General features: G+C 39.3%; 1 long non-coding RNA gene across 1 annotated transcript; it reads right to left on the bottom strand.

Moving 5' to 3' along the window:
- Positions 1–2892: 2892 nt before the first annotated feature.
- LOC132646503 (uncharacterized) lies at positions 2893–13325 on the bottom strand. The gene is made up of 3 exons (XR_009584800.1): positions 13195–13325; positions 3868–3942; positions 2893–3441 (listed from the first exon to the last, which is right to left on the bottom strand). It is a non-coding gene; the product is annotated as an uncharacterized LOC132646503 (long non-coding RNA).
- Between the last annotated feature and the right edge of the window lie 1958 nt (positions 13326–15283).

Here is a 15283-nt window from a genome sequence, read left to right as displayed (position 1 = left end):
AGATTAAATCACACGCAAGAGAAAATTACGTAATCAAGAAACAAGCTGAGCTCAAGCTATGCAGAAATCCACTCTTCAGTTTTGACTTAAAGAATATAGCATGTTGTTTTATGGCAAACTTCTGAAAAATATGCTCATACATAATAATAAAAGTATACTATTGAAACACAGAACAGTATCAGCAGTAGTTGGTGCCATGCTTTTTTATCCACCTACAGTTTTGTCCTGCTCTAGACAGGATCCAGGACTTCATGCATTTGAAGCAAATGCTGTACCAATAAGTTATACCCAAGCTTATGTGTTACGTTTTCACACAATTGGTAGTTCAGTTGGTATATTTACACTAACATCACCACAAACACATGAGTATTGTCTTGTGCCCTATCTGTCAAAAAAGGAGAGATGCAAATGTTACAGAACTATATACATCAAAGAGTGGACCTATTTGTGTATAATCTTGTATGTTGATATCATGACTGTGTATGTGACTACATATATCAGCCCTTTTTGTTAGTACTTAGCACCTACCTTTTTGTCCTTTGATTTTAGAATCCTTTTTTGTCTTTTTCAACTCTTGATGCCTTGACTTCCCTTTGTAATGATTCCAGCACCTCTCCTAGAGACCAAGCCTTTATCACTCATATCAGCACTGGACATTTGGTATCATCCTATAACAGTTGTCTTTATAATTTAGTTGAAAGTATTACCTTAACTAAGTATATCCATTAGATTTGTCAAAGTTGTAGTTCTAGAAAGAGACAAAATTAGTACAACTTCTGTGATAGTCAATTATATTTTGAAAATTAACTTTGTGTGTGTGTGTGTGTGTGTTGAGGTTCAAAACCAGGATGTTGTATATATTCAGTATGTGCTTTAGCACTGAGTTACATCTACAGCCTTCAAATTAGTTTCTTATATTGGGTCATTATGAATTGCCATACACATCTGTACTTTCTCGAAAGCCACTTATTTTGAAAATTTCTGTGACAGGAAAATATGTTTTCTAATTGGAGGGTTAGACAAAAAAAGCTTTTCATCTAGACCCAATGTCAACTTATTATCCACCTCTAGTGGGTTTTTTAATTTAGCATTTTCATTTACACTACACTTCAGTGTCTATTGTAGTACATGCTATGGACTGTTTGGAATTTGTTTTCACAGGCATTACTCATGTATTAAGAATCAGTTGAATTTGAGGAAGTCACTGTGTTAATCATGAAAGAAATGGATAGAGAGCAAAAAAAGCTTTGAGTTTGATGTGTTTTATTGAGATATGTTCTTTGAGTCAGAACTAAAGGGTGAGCTTCTGTTTGGGGGTCATAAAATATAGTGTTCTTGTTCTTCCAAAGTCAAGCTATTAATCATGTTATTAATATAATTAGTAAGAGGCTTTTTAAAATGCTCTGTGGTAAAATTAAAGAAAGGCTTCTGGTCAATACAGAAACAAAGATGACAAAGGCAAGACTTATGTCACTGGTTTAATTCTGATGCTTTGGGGGAAAGGCTGGGTAGTTGGGGTGTCAACTCTCTGTGCAGGCCCTGAGCAATGGGGACATTAAGGTCCATCTTCATAGTACTGGAGAGTAATTCTGGAATTTGCAGTGAAATAAACACTTAGTGGGATGCTGACTGATCTCCTCCAGTTGTTGCCCACAACATAAAGATATTCATTTAAAAATAATTGGCACATTCTAGAATGTTTATTACCTAATGTATAATGATTTTCTTGAAGTGATTTGGGTTGATAAATCACTTGTAAAATTTAAAAGTCGCTTCTTCCTGTTTCTAAAGTTGTGACATTGTGATTTTGAAAAGACATTGATTGAATTCAGGGCAGTTCTCAAACACAACTGGAGTCAACTGCTGAGTCGATGGGTTGACAAATGAGGACACTGTTACCAGTTTAATCCCCATATGGGCCAATTAGTTTCACATTGAGAAGAACTCTGTTCCAGTGCCACAGATTGCACCATTAACCCCAGCCAGTAGTCCTCAAATTGAGTGTCATTGATCACAAGAGGCCCAGGTCTGAGTGTCAATAGCTCAGCACAAACCCATCATCACCTCTGAGACTGGGGCACCTGCTGCCTATGTCCTTCATCTTAGATGGGACAGAAAATATGACAGTAGAAGGAAGAAGATCAAGTCCTCCTGTTCTTTTCCACTTCCTGTATCCCACTGTTATTATAAAAGGGAAAGTCACCTTTGCATAGCTTCAGTTATTTTTAATGGAATCTGTGTGGTGTAGTAAAAACAGATAATAGCGTTATTGATTAGCAATACCAAGGGCAAGGAACAGATTATGAATGGATTCATTTTATTGATACTTAATGGCACCTTAACATTTTTAATGCTGACCCAAATATATATGAAAAAGCCAAACACATATTTTCTAGTTTTTGAAACATGTAACTTCTAGCAAATAAAAATCAATATTAAAAGTAGAAGTATTTCAAATGTGGTATCTATAAAAGGCAGTGCCTAAAGCAACTGTCTGATCCATGGTATAAAATTGACTTCCTCTTGTTCATTCTCAAACCGAATCTTACCCTAATTTCTTGCTACAGAAAACTTTCAGAGCTAACCTGAATTTGTGACTAAGCCTAAAAAATAGTTTCAAAAGGTAATTTGGGGTAAAATGAGGTCAAATTAAAGTAATTTAAAAATAGGTATTAATACAAACAATGTCATTCTTTCAGTTACTTCTGCAAACCTTTAAAAGATGTTTTGATATGAGGATTCATTTGGTATACTTATCTTTTAGTAATAAAATGTAATTAAGTTAATGGTAAAACTGATGTTAGCAAAAAGGTGGTTTAGTTAGTCTTTGTAACAAAGCCAACACTCTTGAATCTTTATTAATCTTTTTGAATAAAGCCAAAAAATGTGGAGAATAAAGGAACAATGATTTGAATGTAATGCCAGGGAACCTGGGTGAATTCCATTTGTGGTTCGCTCTGCAAACAGGAACTGCTCTGTGGAGGTCCAGAGACGATGTGCATTTTCTAATATGGGAACTCATGCGGCTCTTTATCATATATGCTGTAGCATGTTTATTTTCACATCCTCAACATTCTTCACTTGCTGTCTCTCACTGGGTAGAGCCACCCAAAGACCTGGCAGCATTTTCTTCACCTTCCCTAAGTACAGCAGCAGAGACTGTGGAGAGTAAAGTCATTCACCCCTCTTTCTTCACTTGTGAATGTGGAATCCAAGTGAGAAATACAAGGGGAACTGGAGATACACACAGCTTTGCATTGGTGATAGCTAGAATGTGAATGTAGGCTTATGGACATGAAAACTGGCCAACACTGCACTGGAGACTCAGAGAAGCCAGGCTGCTCTATGAATGAGCCTTTTTCAGCAGATGTGAATAATCCAAGTCTGTGATGGAGACTCCCCTGCAGGAAGCTTTCTGGGAAGTGTTCTTGGGATAAATGCCTGGGGGAACAGAGGAGGACAGATGAGGCTGATAGTACCATCACTATAAAGATCTTGCTGGTCCTCCATGGACCAGGACAGGTGAGGATTATGAGGGGCTTGTAGATGCACCCTGAAAAAAGTTGGGGGAATTTATATCTTCTACCCCACAGTAGTATCATTGTTGTTGCCATCTGTAAAGTACTGTGATTCTCCCTCCCTCCCCCCAGCACCCCTGTGGAGTGAAATTCTTGAGAAGATAGGATACCTAATGAGGTGTCTATGGTTAACATTCTTAGCCTTGAGAAAATGTCCCATTTAGTCCCCTGAGGAGCAGGTTACAGATATGAGCATGGACTACAGCACCCACTAGCATGTTGTCTGTCTTAGGGTTACTATTGCTGTGATAAAAAGTGAGTTGGGGAGGAAAGGGTTTATCTGACTTACATTTTTACACTGCTGTTCATCACTGAAGGAAGTCAGGACAGGAACTCAAACAGGGCCAGAACCTGGAGGCAGGAGCTGATGCAAAGGCCATAGAGGGGTGTTACTTACTGGTTTGCCTTTCATGGCTTGCTCAAGCAGCTTTCTTACAGAACTCAGGACCATCAGATGCCCAGGTATATGACTACCATAATGGGCAGGACCCTTTCCCTTTCAATCACCATTAAATTAAAAAAAAAAAAAATGCCCTACTGGCTTGCTCACAGGCATTTTCTCAATTGAGGTTCCTTCCTCTAAAAGTCAAACTTGATGTTAGTTTGTGTCAAGTTGACATAAAACTATCCTTCACAACATTAACATTCCATCTTGGAGATAAATGAGAAAGGAAAGGTTCTAATGGAAAAGTAATGTTTTGTGTCAGGTCAGCAAACAGACAGTTGTACTGGCTAGTGTTTTATGTTAATTATGCCATTTTTTTTTTACTGCCTGCTAATTTATGCAAATATTTTCACTTCATGTTCTCTCTCTCAATCTTCCTTTCCCTTCCTTTCTCGAGTGCTGGAAGTGGAATCCAGGGCTGTGTACATGCTAGACCAGCACATATCCACATATTCCCTTAGCACTACATGACTTCCCATGCTGAGAGGTACCTACCCAACATCCCTTCATTATTTATCCCTTTATTTTTATTCTTCCCATGGGAATTTCAGAATAGTTCTAATAAATGATCTACGTTTTCCTTATTTTCAATCTTTCTTTTTCTTACCTGAAACTTTTCAAGCTACTATTCTGTTTCTCTCATTCTGAACAATAACAGAAATATGCTAACATTAATGATAAAACAATTATCACATCATTTGGATCCCCGGGTGGACTTCTCTATTGGTTTTCCTTCTCTGTTAATATTTTTGAGGAATGTTGTATTTGTAGCAGAAGGAATGCTAGCTGCACTATAAGGCTGACCTTGGATGAGGGTCCCAAGTTTGTTTTTTGCTGATTTTGGACAGTTCTTTAATCCCTTTGAATCTATTTCATCATTAGTGGCAACAAACTTGCCTCATTTGGATGAAGACTTGGGTTCAGTCCCCAACAATGTAAAAAGCCTAGAGTTCAATTCCCAACAACATAAAAAAGAAAATTCCACTCCAAACTATACTAATTACTATATGCATCTTGAGGTTTCAGAAGCATACTTTGATTTTATAAAAAAGTTTATTTTCTCCATTTTATATACATGGGGTATCTTTTTCTTTCCAAAATTTATTATTATTTTTCATAATAAACAACTGCATATCTCTCTTACACACACAAACACACACACACATATGTACAATGCATGCCTGTATCTAAGGTTTTTTTTTATGGCTCAGTACAATCTTTGTCTAAGTGATCTTTTCTCGCCAAAAGTATGCCTTTACATTTTCACTTTTGATTTTTTAGCAACTGTATCTTGGAATCTACAGAGCTGAAATTTCACTGTTAAAATTTAAACTTACTATTTTTTTAAATCGATTTAGCCCTGGCTAGCCTGGAACTTGCTATGAAGACCAGGCTAGCCTCTAACTCACAAAAATCCACTTGCATCTGCTTCCTATATGCTGGGATAATTTTAAACTTCTTAAGAAAAAAATTTGAGGAATCAATCCAGGGCAAGAGTCTCTAAAATATTTAATAACATGAATGTAAATAACAGTGAACAAAATAGAAAAATTTTGGCACATATTTGTCAAACAAAAATACAAACAAGTGTAGACAAGATATTATTTTAATTAATTGTGTCTTTAACACCTGTTAACCTAAATATGTTTTATTCTGTATAATGTAATACTCTGTATATATTCATGTGAGTACATATCCAAATAAGAGAAAGTATTTGCACAACAGGATATACTTTGTTTTGAAGCGAAAATGAAAACTTGTGACTTTTGTTTTCCTAATGAAATAAGCTTACAACAAGATCACTGGTTGGCTCCTTGCTTTCTTACCTCTACCCAGTTCAAAATGGTCACATCTCCTAATGGCTGGAACCCTCTTGGATCTTCCTTGGGCTTAGTGCACACAAGCCTCAACACACCCAGCACAATCTTTGTGGTTTTAGCCTTTTCCTTCCAGAAAATAGGCTTACACTTCCCACCACAGCCACTGTTTCCTATCCTAAGCCCGCCTCCTCTGGGCAGAGGAGCATCCTTGCCTTTTGTGTACTGTGCCATTTTATCCCGGTGGTACTTTCCATGCTTCTTGCAAAAGCCCCAACATTTTTTAGGGATGCTTATCAGGTTTACAGAAGGATATCAGCTCAGAAGGAGGGAGGTAGAGCCAGAAACAGAAGCACTGAGAATCTACTTTTTAATAGAAATTAAAGATTGAAGTTTCAACAGAGTTTTCAACATATACAAGAGACCATTTTTCAAATTAAGTTTCCTATTATGAAGAGAAACAGTTCAAAATGGGATTCAGATGCTTTCACTTATTTTAGGAATATAAAATAGTGGAGAAAATACCAAACAGAGATTTGTGAGGAAAGTAGGGCTCACCACCCACACTGGGGAGGAATTGGTGGATGCTTCTTCAGCTCATGCCAGTGGGCTTCCAGTGGGCTGGGATCTAACTACAACTTGAGAATTTGTAAATAAGCTGACTACCCCAGTGCAGAACAGAGAGGGAGGAGACAGAGAATGGGGAGAGAAAGTCCTTGGGGAAGAGATCTGGCTTGGAGCTATTTGGCATTCTGTTAGGACCTTCTGGTGGAGCTAGAAGATTCAAATAGGCTGAGCCAACAGAAGCTAAGAGGTGACACCCACATCACAGGGGCTGCAGGCAGAGGCGCTGGTTGCAACCGTCCTAAGACCCCCTGGACAGACAGCTTGCAGTACACATCTTCATGGATGGGTACTGTGCGAAAACTTTGGCTTGTTTTAGTGCCTTTTGTCACTATCTTGAAGGTCCTAATTCTTCTTCAACAAAGGGTAAGGCATTTTAATTTTGCACCTGGCCCCAAGAATCACCTCCCTGCTCCTTCATGTAAGTCTGGCTAACATGGGACCATGTGGGTGAGGACTGTTTAGTCCTTACTTAGACTGACTTTTGGATGGAGGAGGCATACCAGGTGGGTAAGTAAAGAAACAGAACCCGTCTGCTTCCCTGTCTATGGCTAGTAGCCTGAAGATGTCTCAGGCTCAGAGTTTAAATTAAAATTATATATTAATTGAGTGTTTGAACTTATAATGGCCATAGTTTTGTTTAGTAACTAAAGGCCAACTGAAAATTTTGCAGTTAAATTTTCTTCTATCATAAGCAAGCTTTTCCAGAATGTTTGTATCTTTGGACAATGTCAGAATTTGTTAATTATATATAAACTTGAAATCTACCCCAGTTTCATTGGCTTTACTTCGCTGGGAAATCTTGGTTTTGCTTGACAGTCATGACCATGGCACCTACCAGTTTTACATTCTACTCCTAATTATTCTATTCCTAATTATTAACCTTTGTAACAATGAGATCGCACTTTACAGGAAGGCTGAGAAAGGGTTAAGAGTGTCCACAGGAATGAAATAAACTTTATCCAGAACAAATATGGAGAGCTTTGTGTAAATGTCTGGTCACTTCACAATCAACAGGCAACGTGAGGCGGGCTTGTAGTTTCAAAGTGAACAGTATAAAGCAGTGGAATTGGACTGAGCTAAAGCCAGGAACAGACTCATAAGCTCATAGACTGGAGATCTTGTAACATGTATACTGGGAAGTTTGGCAAAATAGCATGTAGATGTGTGATACAGTGCCACATCCTCAGGCATTCTTCCTTTTGTGGTTCATGTGAGGAGAGTTTACTATTCATCGTTCTGGTGTATTTGATAAACTCACATGCATGGTGTTTCTGACATGGATTGATAACTCCTTGTGTACAAGCACTGTGGATTTAATTAGAAGTATAAGTGGTATTTTTAAAATTAACATGTTATCAGTTTGTGCCTTATGATTATGATGTGCAGCTGGTGGCTGTTATTTGTAAGTTCTGTGTACCCAACATCTTGGGGCATCGCTTGCTCATTCTGTCTTGGCATGTGTATGAACATCAGGTGAAATTGCTGTATGATAACTCAGGACAAGGCATGAGCCTGGAAGCTGATGCTCTTTACAACCTGGAGTATCCAGGGCAGGGCACAGCCAAATCTCCAAAGCTTCTACTAAAAAGAATTAACTAGTATTTATTTAAAGAAATAGCACAGAATCAACAATTGAAAAAATAAGTATATGAATGGAATTGGGGTGGATTTGAAACTTTCCATTTGTTTCGGTGCATTTTTTTAATTAATAGAAGAACTTTGTTAAATGAGTGAGGGAACTTTCTGTAACAAGACTATTTATCTGAGATAGAGTTAGGGTGAAGGTTGAAAATTACTATTATTTCTCTGCTAGTTGTCGTTGCATAGTTCAGTTGACACAGATCAGACTGCAAAAATCTAAAGAAGCACACCACCCAAGGAATTTAAGATCATGTAATAAAGCAATGCTCTGGGATGGCACTATGTATATATTTATTGTACACAAAGGCTCCACTGTATTACCAGCAATAATTACTTTGTTTGCTGCTTTGGAATTAGAACGTGAATTCTAGCTGGAAGCTCCATAAGCAGCTATTGCACTGTGGCTGCAATTGTTATTTGTAAATTTCTCTGACCCAAGTGTCTTCAAAGAGAAATGTTTAGAGTCCTTAACTTGGTAACAGATTTATCTAAGTGAGAGAATGAAAATATGAATAAAACTTCATTTATACTTTAGTAACATATGAGGGAAAGGTCTACAAAGAGGGAATTCCCACAGAGGTTTAAGTATCTCACTCTGATATAACCCCATATTAGTGACATAATCTGTCCTGGACTTGATTTGTAGACTAGACTGGTCTCTAACTCACAGAGATCTGCCTGCCTCTGTCTCCCAGATGGATGGGATCAAAGGTGTGTGCAGGCACCACCACACCCAGCTGATTCTAGATCCTGTTAACAATCAATCTTTACCATTACAAGTTAACCTCTTGTCAATCTGACATCAAAATGTATACTTTAAAGCCATCTCTCTACCCTTTGACCTCATGGTCATCTCATGGTATATCATACATTAAGTCCAACTTCAAAAGTCCCCACAGTCTTTAATAACACTGATCAATTGTTCAAGAGGCAATCTTTTCACTGTGAACCCCTACTTCCAACATACAATGATCCAAAGTAAATGTTCCCATTCCAAAAGGCAGGAATGGATTAGCAAGGAAATATTGGACCAAATCCATACCAAAACACAACAGGGAAAATAACATTCCTTACAGCTCCATGCTCAGCATCTGGGAATTATGATGGCCTTTTCTGGACTGCAAAAGGGCTTGGACATCCCCTACTACTCAACTCTGCTTCCTGTAACACACAGAGCCTCTCTCTCGGTTCAGACCTGATCTGCACATGAAACTTTTGCTGGTGAAGACACCATGGTCCTGGGATCATCAGCATCCTTGGGTCTCTACTGTGACTCTGACTTTGCTTTCCTGGCTTCACACAGGGGCTGACCATCAGTACCATCACAACATTTAAGTTATCACCTTGAGCATTTCCTTACTAATCATCCATGATATTCATTAGTTACATCTGTGGCCGACAATGCCTAGCCATTTGCCAACTATTTTTCTTCTTGACCCATCCTCATTTCATGGCCTGCCTTCGGGTGATTTCTTGTCAGTACAAAGTTTGTGGGAGTTATTTGCATAAAACTTCCTTTGAGCCATCTTCCATGTTTTCCAAAACTCCTTTATGAGCTCAATGTTGTGATTACCTACTGGAGATGTGAGAGTTCTATTATGGAAGAAACTCAAGACAGAAATTCTTAGTGGAGACTTTCCCGTCAGTCAGGACTTTAAAAGAGTAAGTAATGTACTTTGTTTTGTGAACATGTAGACTTTTGTGTCTGTGGCAGCAGCTGTTATTAATCTGAATATACTCATATTTATAGTGAAAGAATTTTGGCTTACTGACCACTCACTATTTTGGGGAATATTTTTTAAAACTTTAAGTTACGCAAGTTATTAAAGCAGTTGTAATTACCAACTCACAAATGAGAAAATTACATCCTAGAAAAATTAAGCCATTAACCTGAAGTGACACAATGTAGAGGATTTGAACTCACATTTACAAATTTCCAAGCACCTAAATTCCTCCCAGCATCTCCACAGTAAAACATTATATAAACTGCATATAGTACCCAAATTCATTTGTCCTTTTATTTCTTCAGTATTGTGCTTTGTGCCATGTCTTTTCATAGGAAAATATACACTTTATTTGAACAGAGAAACAACAATTCATTTGTTTAGGTTGCTTTGTTACATTATGTTCTGGACTGATTTTTTAAGTCTCTTCCACTCCCCAATTTATGTGTTGAAATTCTAATCCCCATAGTGATTGTATTAGCAGGTGGAATATTTGAAAGTAATTAAACCCTGAGGTTGGAGCCCTCCAGAATGGTATAGGCCTTTAAAAAAGAGGCCCAAGAGCTACATAATGAGAGAAAAATCTTTTTCAGCTATGTATATAATAGGGGATTAATATCTAGGTCATACAGAGAACTCAAAACATTTAACAATAACCAAATCATTCAATGATCTGCTCCCTAAATGTGCAGATAAATTGAGCTGCGAGCTTTCAAAAGAAGTACAAATGGCCAATGAATGCACTAAAAATGTTTAACATCCTTAGCCACCAGGGAAATGCAATTGAGATTCATTTCACCTGGATCAGAATGGCTATCATGAAGCAAGCCAGCAGGGGCTGGAGAGATGGCTCAGTGGGTAAGAAAGAACATCTGCGTGGTGAGCATGAGAACCTGAGTCAGAGCCCCAGCTGCTAGCTGTGGGCTTAAGTGTCTCTTACTCCGGCACTGGTAGGGGTAAAGACATGGAAACTGCTGGCAGCAAGTTCAAAGACAGCCTAAGGGAATATGGTGGAACTTGCACATAGTGGCCCCGCCAAAGAAATCAAAGAACTGCCAATGCTCATGAGGATGGAGTGGGGAGGTATACATGGAAATTTGTACGACAGTTCCTCAAAAAAAAAAAAAAAAAAAACAACCAACTAAAAATAGAGCTATTGTATGATCCAGTCTTATCACTCCTGATTATATATCATAGAAATACCTGCACATCTATATCTATTGCAACATTTTTTTTTCACAATGGCCAAGACATGGAATGTCCCTAGTTTTCCATAAGTGAATGAATAAAGAAAATGTGGTGCATCTACACAATGGAGTTTTATTAAGCTATAAAGAGCAAACATTATATCATTTGTAGGAAAACGGGTGCAATCAGAAGTTATGAGTTAAGGGAAATAAGTGAGACTCATAAAGATAAATGCTTTCTTTCATATATGGAATCTAGATTCAAATGTGTATATACATACATATATGATATATAAAAAGTAAAAGGAGACTTAGGGGAGAGGGTAGAACAAAAGAGATTAATGGGAGAATGACTATGAAGAGAGTACCTCATATGCACGTGTGAAGATTTAATGAAATCCACTATTTTGTATGTTTATCAAAACAGTTCAAACAATTTTGTGATAGTGAATTTACAATAACTGGCTCACTATTGAATAGGATAGCAGTGAAAGCAAAGCTTAAGATGAAATATCCTTGTTAAGAAAATGCCATTCTTGTGAAACATTGTATTTCAATTAAAAAACCCAAACTCAACAGTTTCAATGGGGATGTAGGTCAATGCTAGAATCCTGAAGGTGGACTGGGTTTGATCTCAAAAGAGGCTCATCCCTTTAACATCATAGGGCAGTGCAAGGCATTAGGAAGCTGACACTGGGCCCTCATCAGACACCAGTGTTCAGGCACTATCATCTTGTACCTCGTGTCTTCAGAAGAACAAGAAGTTGTTTTGGTTATTTTAGAGTAGTAAGCTATTGTGGTATTTACGGTGGCAGCCTGAGGTCTGAACAAACCTGATACCTTGAGATTCCGAATGTCCTGCTAGTCTAAGGTATTCCCAAGAAAAGGTAGAAATAGCAAGAAGCATCTCTCGTCATTAAACTTGCCCACCAGGAGGAAAGAACATTTTTCTTGCCGTGGATAATTAACTCATTACCTAAGACTCTTCTGCTTGGTAAAGAATGAGGGCTTTTTCTCCAAAACCAGGAGGGACATTCCCTGGATGGACATGTTGCTGTACCCGATACTGCTGGGATGTGGCAAGAAAGTCCAGCATGTAAGCATGGAGGAGCAAACTGACAAACTCTGCCAGATGCAGAACAGCTCCATGGAAGAGAAAGAACAATGACATGAATGCAGTTCTGGTTAATAATTTGGTAATAAAAGGCTTTATTATAGGAATTTGTGAAACTACAAAGCTCAAGAGCAAAAACAGGGAAGAAATAAATGTGCAGTTTTCCACATTCATGGTCTCTAATGTATGCCCTAGTTTATGTAATACTTTAACATTTAATTCATCTAAGATTTGATATAACTTGATGAGAGTAGTAGTATTTAGAGACTGTTTGGCTTATAAGTTTAGTTCTTATCGATTGGTTGGTGTTAAAACTACAAGCAAATGAAAATGTCACTGGCCAGAGATAGTAATGCAGCAACCCAGAGTCCCACAGTGTCACACATTTAAGAGCTGAGGCCTGACCTGGTAGTGTAGGCCTGTTGTAATGGCAGCTATCAGGGTGGCCAATCAGGAAGATCAGAAGTTCAAAACCTATATGGGCTACTGAGCAATTCAAGGCCAGGAGTTCCGTGTCCTCCCCAACCCCAGACTCATGGGGGGTAGGGGAGGAAAGAGAGAGAATGCTGGTATGCATGCAAGCTGAAGCATATAGTTCAGAGGCAGGGTGCCTGTCTAATGTGGGCAAAGCTCAGGTTCATGCCCAACCCCCAGTACTGGTGGTGGTAGTAGAGAAAAAAGCTTGACATTATTTGTAGCATCGCTGTTATACAGACTATTTTATTTTTAAAACTTTTTACTTATGTGGATGTGTGTGTTCATACGTGGCGCTGGAGTTATACCACTGTGAGCCTCTGGACATGGGTGTGAGGACCACACCGAGGAACTTCTGGAATAGCAGAAAAGTGCTCTCAATCCCTCAACCAACTCACTGGCACTATTTTCTTAAAAAAGAGTCTTGGTCTACTATAAAGTAAAAATCTGACCTATTTTTGTGTTTTGTGCACCACGAAGACTGAAACCCCACCATTCTGCCAATCCTTAACATTAGAGGTCTGACAACTGTGGGAATGTGTACTTTATGGTCAAACTGAACAGAATTGGGACTCACTCATGCTTACCCACGACTTTCAGGGACTGCAGGGGGAGTAACGGAAGGCAGTGATGGGGGACTCAGACTTTTCCTTTTGTTCTGTTGTAGCTGGGCTCTGATTCCACGTGCAGCTTGACAAGTGCTGTACCACTGAGAAAGTTCTGTTTTAGAAACAGAGCAAGTTTTACTTACAGATGTGGAACATAAAATGAAACACCTCCACCTGCCTCCACCAACCCCCTTTCTTTCTTACTGGACTTCCAACTCTTGTCCACGCATTAGGCAAACATTTCATAAGAAGAAAATGTGGTCTTCAGATGGGTTATAGGGACCTACTTCTCCCTAGGGTGATTTTTTTCACTAGATAAACATCACTAAATGATGTTAATGATAGGTCTTTATTGTACGAAACCTTTAATGTTTACTTTTCCTTTAAATGAATATGCTATTAGAAACCACGCTGATTTGATTCCTTTGATTGACAGTTGTCAAACTTTCCTTTGTGCCAGGAGAGGGGAGGCAGGAGGTGGGGCATTGAGCGATCAGTGCTGCTGTCTTTTTGGCAACTGGCCAGACTGACTCACTGTAAGAGCCTGGATGCTTTGATCACTCCAAGGACATCTTGAGGGGACTACACTCTAGTTGCAGAGAAACTGAAGTCGAAGTTCATGACTCCTCTTTTACAGCCCCTTTCTCAGTCACCATGATTGTTCTAGATAACCTGTACCAGCCTTGGAAACAGCACTCCAGGCAAGACCCACCTTGGTGAACTCTGCTTTGGGGTGCTGGGGATTGAACCTTGAATCTTGTGCCCCCTGGGCAAGTATTTATCACTGAGCCACACCATCAATTTAGTAATTCTTAAGGGGTGTTCTCAGGCTAATGGTACTATCAGCACCTCTGTCCTAAAAGAAAGGACAATTGTCTTAGAAGACTTGGTACATGGTAGCATAGACTAAGTGTTGAATTAATGAATGAATAAATAAATGGATAAGTCTGTGAATTACACAGATTTGGCAAGAGAGGATTCCTCTATGCAGTCTAAACTGGCCAGCCTGTGATTGGTTCCTTGGATTTGTAACTGGAAGCGTTGTCGTGATTAGTACAGATATAACCATTTCCACACCCTCAGTGTAATCATGGTGTCCCAGAGTCAGCAATAAGCCTTTTTTGTTGTTTTGTTGCTCTTGCAACACTAGGCCAATGAAGGATTTCTCTAATGGTCTTTCCATGCTTCCCAGGGATGTTTACCATGGGTAGAGTGGGCGGAAGTGGTAACAGGAAGAGGAAAGGAGGCTCTAGTAGCAATAAGCCATGGCAAGTGGTAGCAGCAGCTGAGTAGTGGGGACAAGGAGATGGGGCAGCCTCGGTGAGAAACAGGCAGTGGAGGGGATGGTCATGGCAGTTGGACAGTACAGAGACTGCAAGTCTGTCAGTAGGTACCAATATCAACAGCACAGGGCTGTAATCAGAGCTGTTGCTCATTGCTGCCAACTGTTGAGCCTCAAGAGATTTAGGCCACTGGCAACCTAAAAGCTAGAGCGGCAAGTCTTACCCTAACTTCTTAGAGCTACTTGATTTTGGTTTTTAAGACAGAGCAATAAACTCCAGTTCTCTGGTGAGAGAGGTCTAAACCTCTGAAGTCTTGTCAGCTCAGCCTAGCCTTAGCAACTTGAGGACTCATGTCTCCCATCAGAAGACCTACATCACTACCAGTCATTTTCATTTCAGTGGCGTCCCAGCTTGCTCACTTGTAACTGTGTCCCACATAGACATGATGTACTATGTGGACACGGGGATACAGTGCAAACAATGGAGCTGGAGAAGAGGAAGAGACACGGGACAGAAGAAATGCAACAAGAAGCCCAAGGCACTAAGCGGATTCTTGCAGTGGGAAAAAACAACGGGTTCTTCCCAAAGGGTAGAGCCACTAGGATTAATAACGGTTCTCCACGTGTTTCCAGAAGCCTTGAGCTAGTCTCAGAAAAAGTAAACTTGTGACTTCCTGAAGTGTGATAGGCGGCAGAATGCGGTCATTTTCTAAAAACCAGTCTCCACCGTACTTACTCCCTGAGCCACGAACTTCAAAAGCAGCGTCTTCTCACTGCCCCAAAGTC

The sequence above is a fragment of the Meriones unguiculatus genome, chromosome 11 (assembly GCF_030254825.1).
Source record: "Meriones unguiculatus strain TT.TT164.6M chromosome 11, Bangor_MerUng_6.1, whole genome shotgun sequence".
In the NCBI taxonomy this organism is placed as follows: Eukaryota; Metazoa; Chordata; class Mammalia; order Rodentia; family Muridae; genus Meriones; species Meriones unguiculatus.
The sequence above is the reverse complement of the archived record's forward strand: the minus strand, read 5'-3'. Positions and strand labels throughout refer to the sequence as shown.